Genomic DNA, 27,708 nt, shown 5'->3' with positions numbered 1-27,708 from the left:
TCATTCCACCAATTGCTCCACAATCACCCACACCTATCATCTGGGGCTGGTACAATAGGCCAGAAGTGGCCGCAGTACAAGGGACTTAATCCCACCCCACTAGCAACAAAAAAAAACCTGTGATGCTGTATGTTTGCTCTGTACTTGTAGCAGTTTGATGCGATGTACAGTTTGCAAGGATACCGACACCATACTCACTTGGCATGCGGAAACAGACATGGACAGAGATGGATCGCCCAACCAACTGTTCATCTCCTTAAACAAACTAAAACAACACTTCATTTAATAGAGAGTATCCCCTCTCCTACATAGCAATCATTAATCTTTTTCTCGTTCTCAACATACAATGGGGACAGCCGGAATAGCGTAGTCAGTACAGCGACTGGCTACGGGCTGGATGACTACGGCTCGGGGTTCGAGTCCCGGTGGGAACATGAATTTTCACTTCTCCATTTCGTTCAGACCGGCCCTGGGGCCCACCCAGCATAATATACAATAGGTACCGTGGGGGGGGGGCTAGAAGCGTGAAGCTGACCACTCAGCTTCAACTAGTGCCGAGGTCAAGAAAACATAGCTCTGTACATCTACTCCCACAAACGTCTTCATGGCGTAGTGCTTAATTAGTTAAGCGCAGACAGGGGACATTTTACCTTACCTTACTTTACCAACATATAATATACTTTAAGGGGGCACGCGGTAGCGTAGTTGGTTAAGGCACTATGCTACATGACGGAAGGTCGCGGGATCGAATCCCGATAAGATGGATATTTTCAATTTACCTAGTCCTTCCAGCCGCACCATGGCCCTGTGNTATTCTTGGGGGTAAAGGGCGGTCGGCGCGTAGGGCTGACAACCTTTCCGCTATATATGAGCCGACTGTCTAGAAAATGTGGGAACCTCAACATCTCACAACCCTATGGGCCTCCACGGCCTGTTACAGAAGTACCTTTACTTTTCTTTACTTTTTGCAGTGTGCTTTAAACAAGAAGTTTTGAGAAGGATGGCTCCTACTTTCCTTCAGCAGCTTCAAACTACATAACGATGCAACGACAACAGTTAAGTCAAAGTACAAACTAACTTTCGTATATTCGATGTATTATTTAATGCATTAAACCTTCATAACACAATAAATAAATATCTGTCTGGTCAACACGTTTCTGCTCCCTTTTCCATGCTAGTTTCTCGTTCGACTCTTTCTTCGACCTTGAAGATGGAGACGACACGTCAGTTGAATTTCAACAGACTGCATCCGTTATGTTCCAGAAGAAAGAACTCATTATATGAAGTTTTGTTTCGAGTTAATGCACCTGCTGCAAAATGCCAACGCGATATACTTAGGCGAACTCAGGCTAGTCATGTTTGGGATTATAGAAAGTAGAATGGATTACATGACTTGAAAACTTCAGACTCAAGTTACAAGCTCCTCAGATTCCACCATACTTCCGGCAGATCTATGAACTTACAAGATAAACTGCGAGGTCTCTAGTCTTCTGAAGCGCTGCTGTTTTAGAGCCTAAATTGATTTCGCCCTTCAACAGAAACACATTCTGTGTGGAATAGATGCATATACTTGAGTTTTCTACGGAAAAGCCTTTCAATATAATAATGATTTCACGTCGGTACACTCACGTGCTAGATCTTAGAAAGGGAATTAAATTTCCACCTTGAAAGTAATTTCTTGTAGCGCTTTTACTCGACAATGTCATTCAATCCGTTGCTTGACAGTTCAGTGACTTGGCCACCAACTTTTCCTGCCCTTGGTTTCCCTAGTACATTCCGATCCTAGCGAACAAGCATCAAGACAGAACTCTAAGAAGGTTTAATACAATAACTAATGAACTCCACAGACCACAGTGCTTCTTGAGATGACAGCAGTCAGTTCTCCGCCTTTTACGCGAACCAAAGGTTGATTAAAGAGATCACAAGAAGCCGGCAAAGGACCCTATCATGAGCCAGATGATTCCAATCTACATCCGGAATCTATTCCATTAAGTTTCATTTGAATTTTATTCATCCATCTCTACCTAGGTCTCCCAAAGGAACTCTTTCCTCAAGATTTTTCACTTAACGTGTTACACGTATTTCTCACCTACCCATGAGTGCTACATGCCTCCTCAAATCTCACCGTTTTTCACTCATTTATGCTAGGTATAATTATTTAGTGAAAAGTGGGGCCTACAAATAATGTAGGGCCCCATTATTCCCTTTCCACAAACCGCCTGTTATCTCTTCTGCAACTGATGATGGTGATGACAATAATAATAATTCAATTCAATTCTTTATTATTTATGTGCCGAGTCAACAGCCGCAAGGCCAATTACAGACAGAGCACAGTGCAGATGAAAGTAATTACATTATAGACAAACTTATTAAAAGTCAAATACAAATTACATGTAAGTACTTGCAAGAAACAATATTGAAGGAAAGTAAACATACAAACAAATAAATGATAATTTTAGCAGTAGTAATAAACTCATTATCATTAAACTAAGTGTTATTAAGAATTGAGTAATGAAACATAAATATTTAATTAAGAAATGAATAGTATAGATTTTCAGAGGATAATAATAATATACGTAATTCATTTTGTTTTATTGGACATGCAAATAATAATAATAATAATAATAAGATGAAGAATAAGAACGTTTGTTTACGTATTTGTCAAAACAAAAGCCTGTAACGGTCAAGCACTCAAAAACTTAATGCGAAAGCCACTAGTGTCACGAATAATAGTGGTTAATAATTGGGATTTTGCAAAGAAATGCATACATCAGGAAAACCGACTTCCTTGTGAAAACAACAAGTATATGTACTATTAGCATTGGCATCGCTTACAGTAGAAAAGGAGATTTCCCTAACAACATTAACTCTTTAAAGACTGAATTTCTTCACAATTGTATACAAATATTCTGTTTCTACCTCTTCACAGGAAATAAGTTACGTCTCCGCTACAAAGCCCAAGCGGTTAATGCTGTTCAGGGAAACAATCGCTATTTATTGTGAGAACCATGCAAAAAAGAAAAATGCATTGTGGGCAAAAATACACGCTACGAGGGAGAGTCAGTAAATAGGTCAGTTGTAATGGATATAATATTTGTTCTATATGTATCACTACATAGTAACACAATCCAGCTTCATGACAGTCTAGATAGCAGACGCGCATGCGCATATTCAGAGGCTAGTTTCAGTAGTCAAAATGGCGACAGTTCTTGAGTATAGTACTGAAGAGCAGCGTTCTGTTGTGCATTTCTTATGGGCAGAAGAACTCAATGCAAAGGATAATAAGTGTTTACTGTAGGAAGTGTGTGTCGCGTAAAGCAGCTCACAGCTGGGTCAAGAAATACTTTCAAAAGACTTTGGAAAGTCGCAGATGATACTCGACCAGGTGCGGAAATAACTGAGACAACTGACGAAAAACTTCTACGCTGTGGGTTTCGATGCACTGGTAAAGCGATGGGACAAGTGTATCAATGTTGCTGGAGGATATGGCGAGAAATAAGTGTTTTGTCCATGCTCGGATATCACATGTTTTACGTTTTATGTCCAATTGTGACATATTTACTGACTCTCTCCTATTAGTATGTTAAAGAAGGTGGTACCTAGAGTAACTACTGGGCTTTAAAAGGTTAATGGGCAGACCATACCGGAGACCGGCCATTCTGCTTGTGGGTTTCCTTGATCTTCCAGATCCTTCTACACACATGCTATGGCAGTATATTAACTTGGCCCATGCTACCAGTTTACTCATCATCAGTTTACAATTTATAACAACCCTATATTTCGATAATTCATTGCCTATGGGCGGTTGAAAAGTGTGATAAAGTAAACCAAGAATCAGTTCTTTCTTATCTATGTAGCCTGCGCATTCTTTACACGGTCATTTTGTCACCTACCGAGGTTCTGTCTTGTAGAACGAGGTAAGTGAAATGGGAAAGATGAATAGTCAGGGAACTAAGAAGGAGCGTTCGTAGCTTATTTTAGGTTGTGACATATTATTCCTGCATCCCCAAATTAAACTCTAGTCAGGTTAGGCGTTCCCCGGCAGGCAATCAACCCACGTCGACTGAGAATATAAAGCGACAGTGCTGTGCTAACCCACTCGAGTTTCCATTATCATTGTTAGGCTGTCTGGTTGTGTATTTGGGATGCTTGAACTGTACTATAAGGTAGACAAAGAAGGAAAGAGAAGTATCAATAGTGAGAGTAAGAATTTAGGGTATGACTGTGATTAATTTTAACCTGCTTTTTCCGCATATGATTGGAGATAATGAAAACCCTCTTTCACGATTTGATTCTAAAGGGTTCTGACGAAGTGATAAGTCGCTGGCTTCCCACCGCGGCGGCCCGGGTTCGATCTCAGGTCTGGTCAAGTGGGATTTGTGGTGGACAAAGTGGCGCTGGGGCAGGTTTTCTCCGAGTACTTCGGTTTCCCCTGCCAATCTTCATTCCACCAATTCCTCCACAATCACCCTCACCTATTATCTGGGGCTGGTACAGTAGACAAGAAGTGTCCGCAGTACAAGGCACTTAGTCCCACCCCACTAGCAATAAAAAAAATACTACTCTAGCCATCACGGTGTGTACCGGTATGGAGAACAGGAACAAGGATACGTACAGTCTGTGCTGAAATAACAAGAACATGGATGCAATACAGTAATGTTGTAATTAACTGCACTTAACAATTGCCGACGCATCTACCCACGCCTGACCGACACGACGTGAACAGCGGAAATGGATCGACTACATGACAAATTACTCACAATCTGTTAGCTGAACACGCATTTATGAACAGGAAATTGCGTCACCTTGTAGATCAGTTGAGTAATTCCCATGTCTGTAATACCAATAAAGTAGGGTAATACATTCCAGTCACGAGAAAAGGATCACTTATTATACTGTCGATTATTTATCGTCCTTGAAGTTATTTGATCTACTGCGATGTCACGCCGTGTAGTTTGGTAAATAGGTACCAATTTTGCGGAAGAACTTTCTGCCTCAATCTTCCCTCCCCATTCATATAATTATTCCTTTACTTTTCCTTTTATCGTTTTCTTTGTTTCTTCTTCTGCTTCTTGATTTCTTCCTTTCATTCCGTTTTTATTCTTCCTCTCTATTTCTCTTATTGGCATTTTCTTCAGTCCTCTCCTTGTTTCCTTTTCTCAGTTCTCAATTTCTTCAAAATTCTTTATATTTATATATTTAATGGTATGTAGGAACCTCAAATCTAATATTACGTATGTATAATGAATGTTTTTGTATTTTAACGACCCTCTCAGTGACAGGGACCAATGATGTGATAATGGTGAATAATGAACTGGGAAGACTCTTCAAATAAGCTGCCCCGGACTAATTTAAGGTATCACGCCGCATTTGACTGGATGGCCCGGGGATAAAAACAAAAAATCTCTACGAAGGTAGTTTGTATTCCATCCGAGATTTGAACCAGGCATTTCCCGAATACAAATTACAAGCGTTACCGCTACAGCCCACCTGCTAACTTTCTTTCAATCCTGTGCAAACTCAAAAAGTTTACAGCTCATACAGCGTCTACATACAAAGAAAAAGTAAGGATTTAATATTACTTCATTGTAGACACCCTGTCAGGCTTGTTCCGTGTTCCAGTTACAGACTACTGGATACGTAACGTATGCGGATCCGTGTTTTAATGCCTCTACTGGAAAATGTACCAAAACAAAAACACTTTCGTTCTTTTGCATGAGTTTATTGAAAAGCGGATATTTCAACTTACAAATTGGATTCAATTTCTGTACTTAAACGAGTAAAGCTAATAAATAATTCGTATTAGAATTCTCTCTCACGTTTTCAGACAATTCTTCAGTCAATTCCTCTACTTTTTTTTTTATTGCTAGTGTAGCGGCCTCCGTAGTCTAGGGGTAACGTTCCCACCTCATGACTCAAGGTACGCGGGTTCAAACCCGGCGGAGGTCGTGGAATTTTTAAGGGCGGAAAAATTCAGGGAACAAGTCCTCCGGGAGGGACTTTAAGCCGTGGGTCCCGTGTCGTAGATTTACGGCACGTAAAAGAACCTCATGTCTCTAGGAGACCTCTGAGCAAAATTAGGCAAACATTTTCCCGCCCAAGTAGTTTCCAATTCCTCCGGTAGATGGGGGAAGTATTAGGTACCACTGCCAGAGGAGGGGGGACCTCTCTGACAGAAAGGGACTAACTATTAGATACCACTGCCAGAGGAGGTTGGAACCTCGCTGGCAGAGAGGGGCTGATAGTAAGCACCAGTACCGGTAGGGTATGGAGACAGTAGAAATTAAAGGGGGACGCACAATGGACCACTAACCGGTCTAAGTGCATGGGGAAACCCACCCCCTCAATACGGAATATGGAATATTGCTAGTGTGGTGGGACTAAATCCCTTGCACTGCTGCCACTTCTGCCCTATTGTACCAGCCCCAGATGATAGGCGAGGGTGATTGTGGAGCAATTTGTGGAATGAAGATTGGCAGAGGAAACCGAAGTACTCGGAGAAAACCTACTCCAGCTCCACTTTTTCCACCACATATCCCACTTGAAAAGACCCGGGATCGAACCCGGGCCGCCGCTTGAGCTATGGCGCGGCCCATTCCTCCACTTACATAAAACCCCAGTTTTAGAAGGAATTACTTGGCCCGTCCTGGTTACACTACATGAGCTCACCTCTTCTGACCACTTGGGTCAAGAAATACTCCGTTTACTTGGAATAAATTACAATATACCTATCATACTTAACGTGTAACATCTGACAAATGCAACAGCTCTCACAAAAGAACATGCAGAGGCTACTAGAAGGAGCGCCATAGTCTACCTGTGGGCCTAGAATTCTTATTTTAACTGCATTCAGTATCTAAGTAAGTTACGATAAAAATGTATCCCTGTAACAGGCCGTGAAGGCCCACAGGGTTGTGAGATGTTGAGGCTACCACATTTTCTAGACAATCGACTCACAGACGGCGGTGAGGTTATCAGCCTTTTACCCTCCAGGAAGATTCCTGGTACTCATTTCTGTTAGAGGCTGAGTCGATCCCAGGGCCATAGTGCGGCTACAAGGATTGGGTAAATTGAAAAAATCCACCTCATCGGGATTCGAGCCCGCGACCTTCCGGCTTGTAGCATAGTGCCTCGACTAACTATGCTACCGCGTGACCCAAGTAAGTTTCGATAAATTATTTTATGGATTAATGGGATTTCAAGCATACATACGCATACGTATTTCATGTTCACAGATCAATACCCAATTCATAATCCTGTGGAGGGAGTCAGCAAACAGGGAGGATAAACCAAGTCGATGGCCTCCATGTCACGTACTCCAGTCCGACTCTGTGGCACACCCAGCCTCCTATCCAATTGGTACCGGGGGCTCTTTCTCGGGGGTAGAGCGGCCTACGTCTTCATGGCATAGTGCTTAGTTAGTTAAGCACGGGGACAACTTTAACTCCACACGGAACTTACCCAAGGCCTAAGTAAAGCTCACTGGCCTGGATGTTCGGGAAAATAATTTAATTCATGTTATATGAAATAAGTGTGCTTCATAGGGAACACCCAATGACATTTTGATATTTACTGCGTATTCCTTTCAATATACACGACAGGCACGGCTGTTAAAGCGAAGTGCAAGAATTGGGGCATAGTTTCTGGGCACGGTTAGAGTCCCCACGCTCACTATTTTGAACATAACGAATATAAATTTCAGTTTAATTTGAGCGTACCTTCTTAGAGTTTAAGCTATTACAATATGATGTGATTATGACAAGGAAAGCAATCTGCCACCTTCTTTTTCTTGGTATTTCAGTATCGAAACTATAGAGCGTCGGATAGTATGACGCTGGGAAGGGTCTGGAAGGAATCAGCCATGACCCAATCGAGGTACTGTCCGGGAATTGGCCTGAAGGACCGAAGAAGACCACTAAAAACCTCAATCAGTATTGCCTGTGTTCCGACCGAGCTTCGAAGCGAGTGTCTCCGAACTAAAAAACTATATCGTTGCCGCTAGACCAACCTGTTCGGTTGTAAGCGATCATATCCCCGGCAATGAACGGGTAATTCTCCTACAATTAATATTCATAAAGCAATTTTCTTAGTACTAATAGGGCTCGTAACCGTGTTCCTATTTTAAAATATAAAAATGTAGCAATTCAAAGTAATCTGATGTATTGGGTTATATTTATTAGCGCAAACCCTTATCACAAGGAACTCAAACGGGATCAGTTGGTGCAAATGTAAAAGAGAAAAATACGTAGAATAATTAGAATGATTAAGTCAAGGAGAATGAGATGGGCAGTGAATGTAGCATGAATGGGGCGAAGAGGAATGCGTGTAGGATATTGATTGGAAAGCCATCTAGGAAGACCAAGACGTAGGTGGGTAAGAATATTAAAACGGATCTTGGAGAGATAGGATGGGGAGGTATGGACTGAATCAATCTGGCCTAGGATAGGGACTAATGGAGGGCTCGTGTGAACACGGTAAAGAACCTTCGGGTTCAATAAAATGCTGGGAATTTCTCGAATAGCTACACAACTGTCGGCTTCTCAAAAAGGCCTCAGCTCCATGAAGTTAGTTTTATAAGAAATCTCCGAAAACTCTGGGAAATCAAGAGTGTTGTATACCCAACAAGGCGGATAAAGTGGTAATGTTTCTGACTTGTCTCTGGAAGACGCCCAGCCTGCATCTCGGCCGAATACCGATTATCTTGTTTGGGGGTTTTCGCGGATTTTCAGTTCATCCAGTACAATATATGGATAGTGTCTTATGCCACGACTATTTTCTATCCAGTCTTCTTGTATGCACCGAAAGCGACAGTTCTCTTATATCATTCCTTATATAACCGATGCAGCTGACATGCCGTAGTTACACAATCTGTGATCTAGCAAAGGCTATTTATTCTACGAAGGCATTCAGTTAGTAACGAACTCTACAGGAACTTGTTAAAATCAAGTTTTTGGTCTCCAAATAAAAGTGGCTCATTTCAGCTCCTTCGCCTATGAGAGATACGTGCAGTAAAATAATTAAAAAGAAAATCTTTTTACGTTCCTTGTTGGTTGAAATTGGTGACCTACATCACGAAGTATTTTATCACACCAAATTGGTTGCATGACACCAAAGCATTGCTCAGATGTTTCGTATTTTGTATTACCGTCACGTACTTAAGGGTAACTATAGACGGGGTACTGATTGGAACTTGGATTTATTGGCCACGTTAACACACGATTTATAATTACACTTTACAGATCACTAACACACTTGGACTAGTGTCGTCAGTACCTTACAGCCTTCACTAACCGTTTCCTGGCAACGAATTTTAACACAAGAACTATAACAGTCTTACTGTATTACACACTTCAAATATCACATATAGAGTTTTCTTTTCGCAGCCGCAAACTTGCAACTGACTCTTTTCTTCTCAGCCTCCCGTACAGCTGCCAACCCTCAACTAACAGGTTCCCAGGCTGGCGGCCATTTTACACCAACTTCATAGTCTTCTCTTCACAGGCTGGCTTTCAACTGACAACTGGTCAAAGTCAACGTCAAAGTCAGTCAGAGTCAGATTTAGAGTCAGAGTAACTTTAAGGCTGGCGGTTTACCGCCAATCGATTAGTCTTGGCGACAAATCCTTTGAGACTCACGACCAGTAATTTGCTGTCCAAACTGAACATTTGCGGTCATAATACTTGTGTAACATCGTCTCTCAGGAGAGGATGGGTCTGTCGTTTACAATTGTTGCTGGCCCTCGCCAACGCAGTCATTCTCAAGTCTGAGTCCCACGGGACTCATGAGCACATTTTATTGTCTTAGATTCGAGACTCCCCCAACCTGGAGGGCCAGGTCCCCGTATTTATATCCCCAAGGAACAGGGTGGCCAAGTTATACCCCCAGTCATTGGGTTCATTTTTCGTCGCCTCCTACGACTAGCAGGGCTACGGTGGAGTTATTTGATCCCGCCTCCACACGGCGCGGACGACATCGAAAACATCACCGTTTCTACTATAACTGTGCTGTTGTATGCGTTTCGTTTCCGCTAGAACGTGTTTACCGAACCTTTGCATAACACCGTTGTTCTATTGCTGCGTTCGTGCATGTTGCGGGCATTACCTATCAACTGCCGCTGTTTACAGAGTTATCGCTTAGCAACAGGTCTATACGCAACATTATTTATGTATTCTTACACGACTTACCGCTGAGACAAGTCGCCCTGTGAAATTCCTGTAACACAGTTTTAGCCACTATGCGTTCCCTCAACAAAGAGATTAGTGATGCGCAGAGAAGTCTGAATGGAACAGCTGCATATTCATAACAGCCTTGCGTATCTTCCACATTGAAACCCTGTGAGAGAAAGAGACTGACTTTCAGTTCTATTCACAAAACCTGAAGTGGATGCTTAACGGATTGATCCATCAGAGGCAGGTGCACACTTGTTACATTCAACTATACAGGCCTACACAACACAGATGAGCAATGTAACTTCACGTGTACTATGAGTGACTATAGAGGCGACTTAGACTGGTGACTCAATTTATACAATTCGTTACTACACATAACTAAGCCGCCATCGCTAATCTCCAAACTTTAAAAATAACTAGAGCACACATTAAGTTTTCATTCAACTAGTGTGTTCACGTTTTTGTCCGCTAGCTAATGCAACTCACTCATTGTCAAAGTCAAAGTTACTTTGCGATTGGCGGTTCACCGCCAATCAGTTAGTTTTGGCGACAAGCCACTTGAGACTCACGACCAGTAATTTTCTTTTCCAACTGAACACTTGCGGTTATATTCCTTATGTAACACCCTCTCTGATGAAGGGATGGGTCTGTCTTTTACAATTGCTGCTGGTCCTCGCCAGTATAGTCACTCTCAGGTTCGAGTCCCGCGGGACTCACGACCATATTTTACTGTCTCAGATTCGAGACTCCCAAACCTGGAGGGCCAGGTTCCCGTATTTATATCCCCCTGGAAGATGGTGGCCCCGTTTTAACCCGAGGCACTGGGTTCGCTTTTTGTCGCCTCCTATGACCTGCAGGACTACGGTGGAGTTATTCGACACTGCTTCCACACCGGATAAGTCAAAGTCACATTGCGACTGACGGTCAGTCAGTCAGTAAGTCTTGGTGTCGAGCCCCACCTGGGGAACATGACCAGATGTTTTTTACTGTTTGACAGTTACGGTCTTGTTTTTTTGGAGCGCCCTCTCTGACGAGAGGACGGGTCTGCTTTTGTATATGTTGCTGGGCTTGTCAGCGCTGTCTTTCTCGAGTCCAAGTCCCTTGGGTCTCGCGACCATATTTTACTGTCTCAGATTTGAGACTTCCCTTTTCGTCGCCTCCTACGGCTCGCAGGATCGAATTCCATTTTTTTAACATTATTATTATCTTCACACTGAAACAGATTATTTATTTGTGCTGTCTGGGGGCAAGAAAGAGAAGCTTGCGGCTAACAGACCTACAGGCTGAAGATTTCATCGTGGAAGTTTTATTTTAGTAACGTCATGCATTAATATTTAAACGTTTTTTCTTCTTTTGTAAAATTATGTACCTGCATATGAGCGGTTCTTATACCAAGCCTTTCAACTATATGTGAGGCATTTACACGTGATTACTACAAACATAAACGACACATGTTTGAACTGATGTAAAACTCAGCTGCACTGTTCACTGAGACTTTGTGGGACCGTATTGCCAAATTTTATTTCCTGGTGACGGTAATGCTTTCATCAGCAGTGCAAAGGCATATAAACTAGCCACCAGCTACCTCCACACGACAGCAGACTGGGATCGACCCGGCAAGCGCATTCGTGACGTTGTATAAGCAGGTACAATCGATAAGGGACCACTTTATTGCTACTATCAACGCTAAAATCATTATCAAGTCATCGAAAATTATAATTAGAAAAATTTAAGCAAATTCTAACTCATATTGTTGCCTACTGGGTATCATTTAACCACGTAAGCAGTATTACCCCCATAACACTCTACTGGTTACCAGACTACACAACGTCATCACCCAGAAGACCTGCAAATTGTCACGTGTTAGGGGTGACTATAGACTGGGTTTTGGATTGGTGAATGGATTTACCGATCACTTACACACACGACTCGGAGCTACAAGCAATTACAGCGCCATCGCTAATTTCCACAATTCACAAATCACGACAACACCCGATAAGCCTTTTCAAGCCTGCTTTGTCTTCACCAGCCGTTCACCAGCAATGGCTTCTAACAGGGAGATTATTCAGCTCATGTGATCAGGTTCTATCTTCACAACGTCCCTTGCAGAACTGCCTATCAACTGATTACGGACTCGGAAGACCCAATAGTCTTCAAGATATTTCCTCGGAACGAACCACGTAGAAAGCGCCGCTCTTCTATTGTTGCGTGAGTGTTCATTTCGGTGGGAACGTGTTTACAGAAATGTTGCCCAGAAACGGATTGGATAACACCGTTTATTATGAATCCGCTGCCGCAGCAACTGGCGTCATTTAGTAACACTAAGCGGCCTCCGTAGTCTAGAGGTAACGTTCCCACCTCATGACTTGTGGTACGCGGGTTCAAAAACCCTGCGGAGGTCGTGGAATTTTTAAGGGTGGAAAAATTCAGGGGACAAGTCCTCCGGGAGGGACTTTAAGCCGTGGGTCCCGTGTCGTAGCTTTACGGCACGTAAAAGAACCTCATATCTCCAAAGGAGGTCACTGAGCCAAATTCGGGACATTTCCCGACCAACAGTAGTCTCTAACGCCTCCGATAGATGGGGGAAGCATTATAGATACCACCAAGCCAACAGAGGCGTACTCGCTGGCTCGGTCGGGACTGATGGTACGCACCAATATCGGTAGGGTATAGAGACTGGTAGAATATCATAGAGGGAAGCACAATGGACCAATACTGCTCTAAGTGCATGGGGTAACAAACCCTCTCTAATAACTAACTAACTAACTAGTGACACTATCCAGCAACGGGTCTACACGCTACAATATGAATCTCCACTGCTATGGAAACCTCAAATATAAAAATGTTATTCTATCTAAATAGTGACTGCGATTGGTCTCCTTTATGTGGAATTGCAATATCACAACTTCATTTCCATGAGGTCTGTTACCTGTAACCTGTTTTTCTATTCCTGTCTAGGAAACGACATGACTAAAAGTTAAGTAAACCTTTCCCTTATTTCGGAGGTCGGACTTCATGTCTCGGCCTGAAGCTCCTTTCCATATTCTTTCACAATTAATTATCCGGGATCACCCTCTAATAAGACCCTACAGAACCTATGTTGATGAGAAAGGGTCCTTAAATAAATATAAAAAAATCAAAGTTCCTTATTCTATCACATTTCTCCTGTTGGTATTCCTAATATAGACCCCAGACTTGTTCCAACTTCATACCGAATACGTCCATAAATACTATCCAAAGGCTATAAATCAACCTCTGCAGTCTCGATGAAAAATGATCTTCCCACCTTCTGCTCTAGACACCGATATTGATTGGTACACTGTCCGCCGAACTGACTATCGAAACCCTACCGAGAGTTTATGTGGAGCCAAACGCTTCCAATATAAGACTAGTGTAACCACCGAATTAGGAACGACTGATTCCTATCTCATTTCACGACGCCACTTCAACCGCTTACATTACACAGTTTCAACGAAGTGAGAAAACTGTCATAAATTTTTAAACAGACAATCGTGTCCAAGGGGCACGCTGTAGCGTAGCTTGCTGAGGTACTGCTACAAGCCGGAAGGCCGTGGGTTTGAATCCCAATGAGGTCATTGGATTTTTCAATTGATCTAATCCTTCCAGTCACACTATGGCCTTGGGGTCGACTCAGCCTCTAACAGAAATGAGTACCAGGAATATTCCTGGGCTGTAAAGGGCGGCTGGCGCGTAAGCCTGACAACCTCACCGCCATCTGTGAGCCGACTCTCTAGAAAATGTGGGAACATCGACGTCTCACAACCCTATGGACTTTCACGGTCTCTTACAGAGATAGCTTTTACAATGGCGTTAAATTTGAAGTTACTATTTTCGGAATTCATTTGGGGAGATCGATGAGAACCATGGACACTCTAAGAAAGACGGCGAATGAAGCAGGAAGTTCCAGCTCCTGTTCCTGCTTGGTCACGTGCAGAGGAAACAATTGTGGTGTATTTCCCCCGAGGAGGATTAGGATAATAACCAGAAACCATGGGAAAGGTAACTCGTATCCTATCAGAATTAAAATGGGTTACTCAAAAATGCCAGCTCATGGCTTTATCTATGAGCTGTTCCATTTCGGCGAACTGAATTTTCGGCAAGTTTCATCTCTGTAGCTAACTGCTCGATGGTATATCTACGGTATCTGGTACTGAGGCTCTAATGTAAAAGTTAACTTGAATGTAATCGGTTCATACAGTAAGACCTGTTTTCAATTGCCGCGAAAGTCTACCTTTATCGATCTTAACGGAAACGATTCATCGGGAAATTCACATTCTGAATTTTGGCCATGTTAAATGCAATGTTAAGGATTCTCGCTCCGTCTCTACATACAAATTCCGGAATAATACCGTCAAATAGGGTATGACCGCCTCTTCCAATCTCATATCTAACCACAGTACACGAACATCTTTTCATCTCTTTCGAAATTATTCCACAACCTCCACAAATGAAACACTTGTTTCTTTAACAACATTATCAGCAGCTCAGGTTACAAGTGTACAATTATTTGACGATCAGTGACTGATGAATCGCAAACCATGTAGAAGGAAGCGGTTTTGGTCTAATTCGGGATACTAAGGTACAACACGTAAAGCTACCCCTGTAGCAGGCCGTGAAGACCCATAGGTTTGCGAGACGTCGAGGCTCCCACATTTTCTCTAGACAATCGGCTCACAGATGGCGGTAAGGTTGTCAGTCTTGGGGGCCGGTGGCCCTTTAGAGGCTGAGTCGACTCCAGGGCCATAGTGCGGGTGGATAATTTAGGTAAACTGAAAAAAATTAACCTCATGATGACTCGAACCCGCGAATTTTCGGCTTGTAGCATAATGTCTCAACCAACTACTACTCGAAACGGCTAGAAACTTAGAATATAAGGTATCCGTGATGAGATTCGAAACCGGAACCTCCCGAATATGCAGCAGGAATGCTACACACTCAACTAAGATGTACAGTTGCACCTGAGCGTATTATTAACCTATGAATGCCTCAGTTCTCGAAGCACGGTAAATAATGTTCATGAAAAATAAATGTTTTCTCAGCCCTGTTGTACATGCAAACATGTGACCTCGCCCAATGCAAACCTGACAGTGTTACGAGTACTGCATGTCCAACCGCGCCCATTGCAAAACGGAAATCAGGTTCTTACTGGTTTGGTGACACACCCCAGTTTTCAGAACAGTATTGGGCCTAAGAATTAGAAATTATACCCCAGACGTTTTAATAGGTATACCTCCTGATGACGGTTTTGTAAGAGCGAAAGAATTGNGGGGACTCTCAGACTCCTCATGCAATAAACGAGATATAACTTGCATTTGATTCTATATTGATAGTGTATCGGAAAATGAACCCTATCAAAATATTAAATATTTTATTTATGAATTTTATTGTAAGCATTTTTTTAATTAGTAGACCTACTGATTCAATGCTGTGAAAAAATAGGTTTGCAAAAGAAAAATAACGCGTCTGGTCATGTCCCCATATCAGAAATTGTTATCCCGGAATTTTCCTCAAGCAAAGCAACCAAGACTGCGTAATTAACGAACCACATACGAGTATATCTTCCGTTTGTAGGATTTGAGGTTCTCAAGGGGGTGCTAAGAAGATTCCTCTCTTCTAGGATAAAACGCCGTGTGGTCCGTCGAAATTCAATTAACGTATCGGAGGAGCACGCCGCCTCCATCTTCAAGGTCGAAGAGTACGCCACCATTCATCTATGTATAGTGAAACATCAAAGGAACGTATATACTATTATGATTCTTCAATTTAAATGCGTAACCAAGAAGGAAACGCTCTAAAATGGTTAATACGCCTCTGAAGCCTCCGAAAAATAAAAACACATTATTGCTTGATCATTCAAATGCCTTTGTAGAAACACGAAAGACCTTATCACGTCATTACTAAAATGTCCTGCAGTAAACTGAATTTTAAGTTATCAATAAATAAGTGTAACCTTATACAAAGACTGAATTGTCTTCCGGAAAAGACCGGACCCAATAATGAATTATTAAACTTTTAAAAACACATAACTTAATATCATATACGTAAACGCCCTGTAAGAAAAAAGCGTTAAAATATATTTTGGCGTGCAGCCTAAAAGTCAGAATATCTGAGCAGGCGTCCACTGCTAGACAACGGCTGTTAAAATACGTTTCCGAGGCAGCGCATATAGAGATATCCATTGCATAGGGAGCGACTCCTAAAGAGACGTCTCCTAAGCAACGTAGACGGATGTTTCCTGCACAACAGAGGTGTCGTTTCCATGACAACGGAGGTAAACACTTATTCTCACTGTAACGGATGGATCGTTGTTATGACAACGGAGGGACTAACTGTTCGACTCGGTGTCCCCTAGTCGGTAGACCAAGCAGTTATGAAACAGAGTGCATTTGGGAACGGAGAGAGAAGTGAGAGCAGATCAGAGAGAAGACCAGATCAGAGGTCACATCAGAGATGATGGGATGTGATTGTAGTTGTAAATGTAAACGAGTTATCCAATAAACAGTTTCGTCTAATCCGGAATCCACAATTATTTGACACGGAACCCCGGACACGTGATAATATAATCAAATTCAGGAAACAAACCTATTATCACTCTAACGACTCCCCCCAAAAAGGATGTACTGTAATCTATTGGAAAATAGACCAATCTAATAAACATATATTATAACATTACTGAATTGGTAGGGGAAGAACAGAATGTAAATTATTGTACATCATTAAACTACTGAAACCTCGAGCAGACCCACAACCTAACATCACTCTTGTCACTGAACTGACAGTGTAAAGTAACGAGCTGTAATCAGTAAGTTATTGAGACTTCAATTAAGCACCAAATCTGATTCCATTCCCTCAATGAAATGCCTCGCGGAGAAGAATATAATTTAAAATTATTCGAAAAATTAATGTAACTTCTCACAAATACGTAACATACCGCACAATTATCGAAATCAATAGCAAAATACAATCGGTTGGATACAGACCACCGTAACATCGAAGAATAACATAACCATTTAACAGTTCATGATACTCTCCTTGGAAGGGTGATCAGCAGGTCGCAAGGCCTCTACTTGTACACAAACACTGAAAAACATACACAAACACACAAACACTGAACATCCATGCTCTGAGTGGGATTGGAACCCACGATCCCGGCTTCCGAACGAGCGAAGACCAATCGGCTACCATGACCGGCTGATTATCCCTTTTTTTTTTCCTTGGCACTACAGCCCCAGTGGGTCTAGGCCTACCTCCATGAACTTCTCCGTTCACTTCGGGTTTTCTAGATCTTAGACATACGGTAGGACTCTTTGGGAGGGTGATCAGCTCGTCGCAAAGCCTCTACCTGTACACAAACACAGAAAAACGCACACAAACCTCCATGCCCTGAGTGGGATTCTAACCCACGATCCCGGCTTCCGAGAGAGCGAAGACAGTGCACGCCTTACACCGCTCGGCTACCGTGACCGGCTGATTATCCCTTTACCTACAGGGAAATAAATTAATTTGATACAATATCCCTATTTCTTATCCACTCTGTGAGACAATTTGTTGGTGGTGCCAGCTGCGTCACACTGCCCTTCCGCAACTGATAGGACCTGTCACTGTGTTGCGACACTTGCAAGCTGCATCGGTGAGATAAATGGAGTCAGACGGGAGATGTAGTATACGTAAGGAAACGTGGCACCATTTCCTACTTACATGCGTAGATGACTGTGTCATAATTCTACGAAGTATAGAATCGCTGTGTTTCAAGGAACGGTCCACATAACATCGTGTTTTAATCAGAAAAAATACATACTAGTATTAATGCCCTGGAAAGAATGGGAATGTCATTCAGGGCCCGGATTTTGATGACATGTCATCTTTTCTTCCTTGTATCCTAATGCGATGCTCTTAAATATATAAATCTCGGATATGAGCTGCTGGTTACAGAAATGTAAATTTTATAGGTATTTTTTTTGTCATTTTTTGACATTTTTAGGTTTAAGGTCATTGTTTCATTTTGGGGGTAATTTTTTGGTAAATTTTTGGACTTTTAAGGGTATTTCTTGTCATTCTTGGCCATTTTAGGGACATTTTCTTCATATGTTTTCTTAAATGTGAATAACATGGAAGCGAAGTGTTCTTTCTTTTCTCCTTTAGGTCATTTTTCTGGATTTTTCGGTCATTTTATAGGTAATTTTTTTATATTTTCCGGTCATAAAAATCCGGGCCCGGCATATTACATTTTTGGGTCATATTTTAGGTCATCTTTCTGGATTTTTTCGGTCATTTTATGTCATTTTTTTTAAACATTTTCAGGTCATCAAAATCCGGGCCCTGGTCATGATTAACAGACCTCCATACAGCTACCGATTTTTGGACATTATCCATCGTCTTTTCTCTAATTTAAAAACGTTTCGGAGACTGAACTCTGCCTCCGTCCTCAGGTAAAAGACCTACTCAGATGGCCCAATCGACACAGTCAGTTCCTGTCTCCAGACCGCTTACATTATTTTGCTGAATATATTTTCTTCTTCTGGTCTAAGAGACACCATATTTTGTCTCTTTGTTTATAATATTCTAGGATACCGTCAACAAGACACAGAACTCTTACGAATTGAATTCTTGATCTCTGTACAGAGATAACCTCAAAATTTAATTTTGTTTCTCACGGCATAAGGCTTTTAATAATATTTATCGTGCAGCCAGGATAAAAGTGGTTATATTTGTCAGTGAAATAACATTGAAAAATATTTTGTGGGTAATTTATCTTTCGTACATATATATTCATCCATTTATATTCCTGTTGCTCCATGTGCAGCATAGGCTATCCGTGAAATGTTTCTTTTCACTTTAGTTTCGTAATCCTTTTTTTTTTTTACACAGACGGTAGGACTCTTTAGACGGGGGATCAGCCCATCGCAAGGCCGCTACCTGCACATGATAACAAAAACACAGAATAAACGTAGACAAACATCCATGCCTTGAGTGGGATTCGAACCCACGACCCCAGTGTTCAAGCGGACGAAAACAGTTCATGCCTTAGATCGCGCAGCCACTGTGATCGGCCGTACATATATAGGGAATTCAAATATAAGTGATCTGAGTCGAGAATGGAGGTTATACGCACAAAGATTCACGGCCTTAGTTCGGCTCCGTATTGGATACAATCCCGTTCTTCCGTTCCTTCAGTCATGACCTAACCTCCCTCTCACCGTCCACTGCTATATAGAACGGGTTTCGAAACCCTCAAAGACAAGAACTCTGAGGATAACTGCAGTGTTTACCGAAACACTGGTAAAGCGAATTCCCGAAACCCGAAGTCATGCAGTATTCAAACAGCTACGATATTGATGTCGACAGCTGCCACAAATGTATATAAAATAACTAAGGCCATGTAGCAGTCCTTCTTGAATCAAGAAATTCTCACCATGTTATGGATTTCGAAGGTCCATTACCGTGTTCACAACGGTCCGCAAAGGGTTTCTATCCTAAGCCAGATTAATCCAGCCCTTGATTCATCCTATTAATTTTAATATTTCCTTACCATTTAGGTCTCCTAGTGGTCTCTTTCCTACAGCATTTCCTATCGAAACTCTGCGTAGTTAGTGGAAAATATCGGACATTACTGTGTTGTAATAATTCCTACAAGTACATATGAATGGGGAAATTTTATTTAATTTCTGTTGTAACTATGATTTACATATATTTTATTACCCTTCTATATAATTCCTAGTCAGACTAGCATTATACGGGGAAACGCCTGCAAGAATTGAGAGCCTAATTTCTTACCATCTGCTATACGCACAATATCCGGGAGATGTTCGCATCTCTCTCGGCAACCCACTGAGTTTCCATGGTAACTCTCAATGAATGTAAACCTAATACGTATTTTTCATGGGCTCTCATTTCTAGTTTTATAACGAATATCTCGCAACTGCCGAATGTGTACTGTCTGCTCCCTTCTCCCTTCCTACCCTCCCAGACACCTCATATTTTGCTTCTCTTTATGCGGTCGTTATTATTAATTTCATCCTCTTAAAAAAACTCTCAAAATTCTTCTTGAATGACTAAACAAGTTGGTTTTGTAGTGGCACTTAGAAGTTCAAAGCATCCGAGACTCTCCTGTAATTTCTGTTGAACCTACCTAGTTAATAGTACGTAATAATAATATTAATGTTAATAATAATAATTGACACCATCAGGCAATGAACCAGTCGATCACTTTCCATTTGTGTAACTAATCATAAGGTTTACTAACATTCGTTCACTTCACGGCTAAGCCAACAGCTTGTTCCGGCCTCAGTCCAACGTTTTCTGGGTCTACCTACACGTATATCTCGTCTTCTCTTCGGAATCCGTTTAGGGATAAGGTCATTTTCCATCCTCTTTAGAGGCTTATGTGTCAGCCATTGTTCTCTGTTTATTAGCCCGAACTATTTTTATTGGCATGGTGGAAGCAGCTCCACGACATAACCTCGAAAGTGTGGAAGTAATGACAATGGTAAGTTTAATTAGGGAGGAACGAGTATCCAGCATAACGTCATGTCTTGAGGCATTCGAACAAGCGACCGAGTGAGCAAAGACCGAAAGCACCACACACTAAAAAAAGAACAGTAGTGATGATGATGATGACGATGACGGTAAGAGCCAGTAATATTAATTCTGAAGAATAACAACTTATAGCGTACAAAATATTTTTTAAAATGGAAGGCTTATTACAGGCTGTCTCGGGGGCTTTTTTGACTTGTTATGCTTTGAAAATACTGAAGAGAATATTAAGTACAACGGGCCTTAACTCTATAAGGCGCAGTCCTTCTTGAGCTAATAAACAAACTGCCCATCTTTCATGATCCCTTCCCAAATCGACAGTATCCTGAGCTACAATAATCCAGCCCACACGGTAATATCACACCTATTTAATACTGATGTTAATATTGTCCTTCAAACTATGGCTTTTTCCCAAGTGGCATCCGTTCTTCAGGAGTCCCGAATAAAATTATGTATTCGTTTCTCATCTCTATCATAACTCCAGGTCCTGTCCATATTATCCTTAGCGTAAATATGATTATAAACTAATATCAGCTGAATACGGAACGCTCCGTGTGGAGGCGGGTTTCAGTACTTCCACCGTAGTCCAGCGAGTCGCAGAAGGCGACGAAAAGGGAACCCGTTTTCTGGGGGTATAACTGGGCCACACTGTCACCGGGGGACATAAGTACAGAGACCTGCTCCTCCAGGATGGGGGTTGGAAGCAAGGCTGATGACCTTGCTCTGTAAAAAAATAATGTTGCAAAATCCAAAGAAGTGAAAACCAAATCTGGCAGAATCTTCTAAGGAAAGATATTTCTCAAAGAGGGCTGTTTTCGGCGACGATGATGATGATGATGATGATGATGATGATGAAACAACTATGCTTTCTCTCGACAAATTATAAGAAATCGGTGAAACAACGAAACTTCTATCGGGAAAGACATTTCGGAATTCGATCCGTCTACGAGCTATAAACTAAATAACCCAGCAGTATTCTATGTTCGGAGAGATACGAATTATGCAATTCCAAGCGCTCACAATATAAGCACGTTTAAAACACAGCAAACTGTGAGTTTAACCATCAGATCGGTTAAATCTGATCCAGCTATCGGATTCTGGGCAAACATTTTCAGTATATAAGATCTGAGGTTTTCACGGAGGTGACTATGAAGAAAGCAGTCTTCTGGGATGTGGCACCGTGTAGATGTGATATTAACCGACGTTTCGGAGGAACGTATCGCCTCCAGTCTGCTTGTGCCGGTTCTCACGGTCTCTTCGCTTGCGGATTTCTTATTTTCCCTTCTACCCTGAAGATGGAGGCGATACGTTCCTCCGAAACGTCGGTTAACACCAAATCTACACGGTGCCACATCCCGGAAGACTGCTTTCTTCATTTTCAGAATAAACAGATTGGTCGATACTGCAGTATCCCCAATATGGACATAAAATCATACCACCAAACCAGGGATGAGAAGGAACAGTGAAGTGAAGATCTACCCTCCCACTACCCCAACAAATCGAACCCTACTGGACAGAAATCTGAACATCATGTCTAGAGAGACGGGCCCACAGACGGTATCGGAAAATGTTCGCCAGGCTCAAGGGCTCTACAAAGGCAGTTCAGTTCGATTCGATTTTCAGAGCAAAATATTCAATCTAGCAACTGCCGTGTGGTCCAGTGGTAGTTTCTAGAACAGCCTGGGTGTCTGACATCTGAGTGTTTAGTGAGTGGGCAGGCATTCGGTACTGTGACGAACACACATGTCCCCAACAAGGGGAACAGAGTTCAAAATCTGTTAAGGTCATGACTGGCTAATTTTTTGTCTATTTAATTACATATTTTCAACCACATAGAAAGCATAGCATCTGAATCAGTGTGACGAAACAGAAATGCGTGGAAGAAACTGGACATGAGCGGAACAAGCAGCACCCTCGCTGAAGATGAGAAATGTACAGAGAACTTTTCCCAGAAAAAAAAAGACATTTAGGAAAGTTAGAAATAGATACGACGAGTATTAAAATAGGTCTTAAACAGAGTATGAGGGTTGGATTGGATTCGTCTGGCTCAGGATAGGGTAACTTGAGTCTCTACTATAAGAATACCGCTATCGTCTAACCCTTAATGATAATTTCTTTCTTCCTTTCTCTATGGCTCTACAGCTTTTTCGGACACTGATCGCTTTTTCAGTTTCTTAATCCTATAAACAGTCGATAGGACCTCTTGGACTGGGGATCAGCCAGTCGCAAAACAGCTACCTACACACAGAATAAACGTACACGGACATCCACGCCTCGGGTGGGATTCGACCCCACGAATACAGTGTTTATGAGGGAGAAGACAGTTCATGCCTCAGACCGCGCGGCTACTGTGATCGGCCAGAGGGCAACTAGACACGCCAAAAAAGAAAAACTCAGATAATAAACCAAGGAGAAGTAATTAAACTAAATCCTGTTACAGTAAAAGATAACTTCAACAAACTGTAACCTACCAAGGAAGAATGGGTTTTTATAAAACCCGAAAACATCTACAAAAATGCATGAAAGCACGCTCCAAGTGTCAATATTTCTGTTTGCGAATACACACTGGGTCAAGGGATTCTACCAATGGTGCTTTGCAAAGGAAAAAATAGTCAAAGTGAGTGAAGTTATGACACTGTATAAAAGATAAAAAATCCAGAGCAAATGTGGATGTTCGACCGTTACGTAAGAAAAGAGGTGAATTCGCTTCAAGATCCTGACAGAGTGCCTAGGATCACCGATGAAGGAAAGGGGACAGCTCCTTTTGTGCGATATACAGGGTCAGGGTTGCTAATACGAGACTGAAATGTGTGTCATGAACGTCATGAGTCTAACGCAAGGATGTGTTGACATACATTTTAATTTCTACGGGCAGGTTTCATGCCCAAATTGTGACGATGAATGAGGCATAAAGATAATTACTTTTATTTAAATATAAAAATTTTTAAGCACCTAATTATTTCTTTACATTTTTATAACCATGAAAACTGTAATTTGAAGTAACGTTTTTTTCCATAAACATTTTGTAAGCTTTTACTTAACTATTTTTTTCATGCTCATAATAATACTTCTTGTAGTCAAAAAGATTAAAATTTAAATACAGTATAATGAGTTCACTTTAACAACTATCTTTTTCTATATGAACTTAAGGTTTCTTTTTGTGTTTTCAGTTCTACAGCAACCTTTCGAACAATTTTACTTAGTGAACAAATCACGATCCCCCATCATCAGAATAAGGAACACTTTTACAACTTATTCGTTCCCTTCTACTCCGATATAACTGATGAATACTTACGATTAAAGCTTCTAGAATCTTGGATTCACAAAGTTTATTCCTAGTGGCCTTCAAAACACAAATGAATTCCCGCACTAAAACGCTTTGTTTTTTTAATTTCACAAACAAGAAATCGTAGCAAAGGCTACAATATTTATAAATACTCGAAGAATACACTACCAATTTCTCTTAAAACGAATAAAGATTTATATTAATTTGCGTCATAATCGAATATAAACTCTGGTCTTTTTACACCTGAGTCTTCACAGAAGTTTCTTCAAGAATTGCACAAAACGGCTTCTCGGTTTCCTTATAGAATGAAAGTTTTCTATAAGACATACATTTAAAATATTTTGAAGTGTGATCGTATTAGTGTTTGGGCACCCTTTGCATCTTTACTGGAGCAGAAATAAAATCAGTTACTGTTTTCAAATGAAGCTCACCAAGAGATAAGTAGTTGTTTCCACATTGCAACTTTTGGGAAACGGGATTTCTTTGACACTCCTGTTCTAAGTTTCTAAACAGAAAATAACTCTATTCTAGTCTCTCTAAAACGAACTTCTTTTTTGTCTGAAATGAAACATCAGGGAGAAATAGCGTGGTCTAGACGGGATGATGTTTTGCTGTTGCGAGGTCTGACAATTAGATAACGAGACTGGCAGCAACGTGAAGCGTGAGTGGCTCTGTGGCTGAAGGCGCGTGCTGCCATGTATAGCTGCATGTGTGAATTCTACACAGTATTACATTCATCTTGACAAGTCTAGCGAGTGCGGATCTGTTGCGCTTTAACTTAAGTAGTGTATGGATAGCTCGTCATGAAAATGGGTGATATACGAGTACTTTGATCAAATGCTCAACATGAAATTTCTGTTCAAACTGTGAAAACAGAGAGAGAGAGAGAGAAAACGAAACCTTTGTCATGTTAAAGCAAGTGCACGAAGAAAAGGTTATGTCAAAAGCACGTTTTCTGAGTTGTGTAAATGAATCTCCGAAAGAAGGGGACGAAGATGAGCTTGGCAGTTAGCATGGACGTCCGCCATCATCGGATGAAAACGTGGAAAAAATAAGAACTCTGACGAGGAATTACCGGTATCTTACTGTGGGGATGGCTGCAGAACTGAATATCAAGAACGAGACTATAACGACTGATTTTGACGGAATGTTTTGGAATAAAATAATTCGTGTGATGGTGTTGCCCAAGACCCTCACTAACGACCAATTACAGCGGAAGAGAAAATTTGAGCGGATCTTTTGCAATAGATCGAGGAGAATGACGAAAGGCTGAACAGAGTCACTACTGTGGATGAAGTTGAGGGAGGGATTTTGAGTATAACCCACAGACAACGCGGCAGATCATGAAGTGGAAATCTCCAGACTCGGCTCTCCCCGATAAAGAGAGGGTGTCAGAAATCGACAGTCAAGACAGTGTTGATCTGTTTCTTTAACGGTAAATAAAGTTTGTCCCAATTGGTTGGATTGTCAACCAGAAGTATTAGCTCCAAGTTTTGGAACATTAGGGCACAGCGGATTCATCGTGTGATCCAAGACTTTTCTCCGACAAGTTGATCCTGGATCATGACTACGTACCCTCACACATAGCGCTTTCAGTCACGGAGATTTTGATGAAAAAATCGATCGTGGTCCTGGAATCCACCCATCAGATCTTGTTCCGCGCTTCTTGCTCTTCCCTACGATGAAGCATCTTATCAAGGAATACATTTTGAAACCGTGGATGAGTCAGGTTACGACGGCCGTTCTAAACAACCTACAGGAGAAAGACTTTTGCAAATGTCTAAACTGTTGGAAACTGAGCTGGAATGCACAAATATGCACGGCTTAAGAAGGGATCTACTCTGACGAGACCACTGCAGTTCAGAATAAAATTTAATGCAGTATTAATTGTGAGCAGTCTTATTATTTAATTTTCAGACCTCGCACATAGGTTACTGTTTAACATGGAAAGTACAAAAACCCACACCACCGCTTGCTTATAACCAGCAAACGCCGTAATATACAATCCTCCATCAAAGTACAAATGAACAGCGAACAAAATATTCTACACATATAAATATACTGTAGTAGTAGCGGTACTTCTTGAATTATAAACTGCATATTAACTGTGTGCGTTAATGCAGCTGAAAGCAACCTGAGCAATAATCAAGCAAAAGCATAACGTAGAAGGCACAATGCCGTTCGAACAACTATCATTAGGCACATTTATACGAGATCAAAGGCACTAAAATATGAGGCGAATAGGATTTCCAGCAGGACGCAAAGGTCAGCAGAAATCGAAATGTAACTCACCAACACAAATCGAAGGGAGTGCAGGATCGAAACGTCACTCGCGTATGATCATGTTGTCATCGTCTCCAGCCAACCACATTACGTATAACAAACTGATTACAAAAAAATAACAGTAACAAAGAACTATTTAATAAAATAACACAAATTTAACAATCGCACCTTCCCGTTCTACAGTTCAATTCGCTGTCTCTGCTGCAACCTGCATCACAACTGTTTGCCGCAGCGCTCTACGTCATGCAGTGCACAAATAGGAAACTAAAAACGCCGATCAATTCGGTACGATATCTCGCGAATATTCCCGAAGAAGTCTACACGCATTTCACTAGCAATAATTTAAACAATACAATGTTACACTTGTCATAGGTATGACGAGTCCGACAAAAGGGCGCTTCAGTATGTGGTATAATGACTCGGTCTATTTAGCTTGCAGGCACTAGCTACTGATCTTACCCGATCTCGTGCTGAGGTCAAGAATGGTGGAACTATACCTCCACTTCCACATACTTCTTCATGAGGTGGTGCTTGATTGAATACGTGCGGGGAAAACTTCACTTTTACCCCCCCTCCCACTGCCAATGCAAAACACTGGGGGAAAAAAAAAGTTTTATTACTTGTTGGTGCTGTTACACGCAAAACTGAGGGCTGAATGTGTCACCACTGTGAAGACAAATGCCGGAAATTTTGACTCAAAATGTTTTAAACAACACTTATGTCACCTTTCCTTTGCTGCCGTTTTGTTTTATTTAGAATGTGAATTTGATGTAGCGATTAGCATATGGATTTATGATTATTACATTGTATATTCATTTACAGATACTTGGAGCTCCCAGATGGCAGAGGGTAATCTGCTACGGTTCTTGGACTGCGCACTACACTTCCTACACTGTTAACCCATTCCGTGAACAGTAATGCATAACCGAGTCAAACCTAACCACACTTTTAGGCCAATACCATTACAGAATAAATAGTTTGTAAAATATTCTGAAGTTCAGAAAATGTTTTGTTCATGAGAGCACATTTCTGGGAATGATGGCCACCTCTCTAATTAAATAAATATAGTAATACTTATAACATAAAAAGTTGCATTCCTTCAACTTCTAGTTCAATTAATAAGTTTTCCAATCCAAACATCCTTTCAAGATGAATGATTAGTGAGGAATTCAGTGACAGCTCTAGGTAAAATGGCATGTCACTTCAGACAGTAATTTGTGAAGAATGTAAACCACCTAATATTACAAAAATCAATTCTATGATACAAACACAAAACATATTATTCTAAAAAAACAAAACAGGAATGACACAGATTATCACAATTGTGGCATATTCACCCCCCCCCCNCCCCCCCCCGTCTGTGTGGCTATTTAAAAAATAATGACTGAGATGAAAATAGTATTGGCCATGAACCAT

The 27,708-nt window shown here is 41.4% G+C and overlaps 1 protein-coding gene across 21 annotated transcripts in view; it reads right to left on the bottom strand.

Moving 5' to 3' along the window:
- The window catches only part of LOC111864711 (sodium channel protein para), a 289,515-nt gene extending 263,028 nt beyond the window's left edge, over positions 1-26,487 (bottom strand). For all 21 annotated transcript variants that reach the window (XM_033751552.1, XM_033751551.1, XM_033751554.1 and 18 more), the window contains exon 1: positions 26,302-26,487. The gene's annotated coding sequence lies outside the window, so the exon portion shown is untranslated. The remainder of the gene's footprint in view (positions 1-26,301) is intronic.
- Between the last annotated feature and the right edge of the window lie 1,221 nt (positions 26,488-27,708).

Source organism: Cryptotermes secundus, unplaced genomic scaffold, assembly GCF_002891405.2.
Source record: "Cryptotermes secundus unplaced genomic scaffold, Csec_1.0 scaffold654, whole genome shotgun sequence".
NCBI classification, from domain to species: domain Eukaryota; kingdom Metazoa; phylum Arthropoda; class Insecta; order Blattodea; family Kalotermitidae; genus Cryptotermes; species Cryptotermes secundus.
This window is presented reverse-complemented; position numbering and strand designations above follow the sequence as displayed.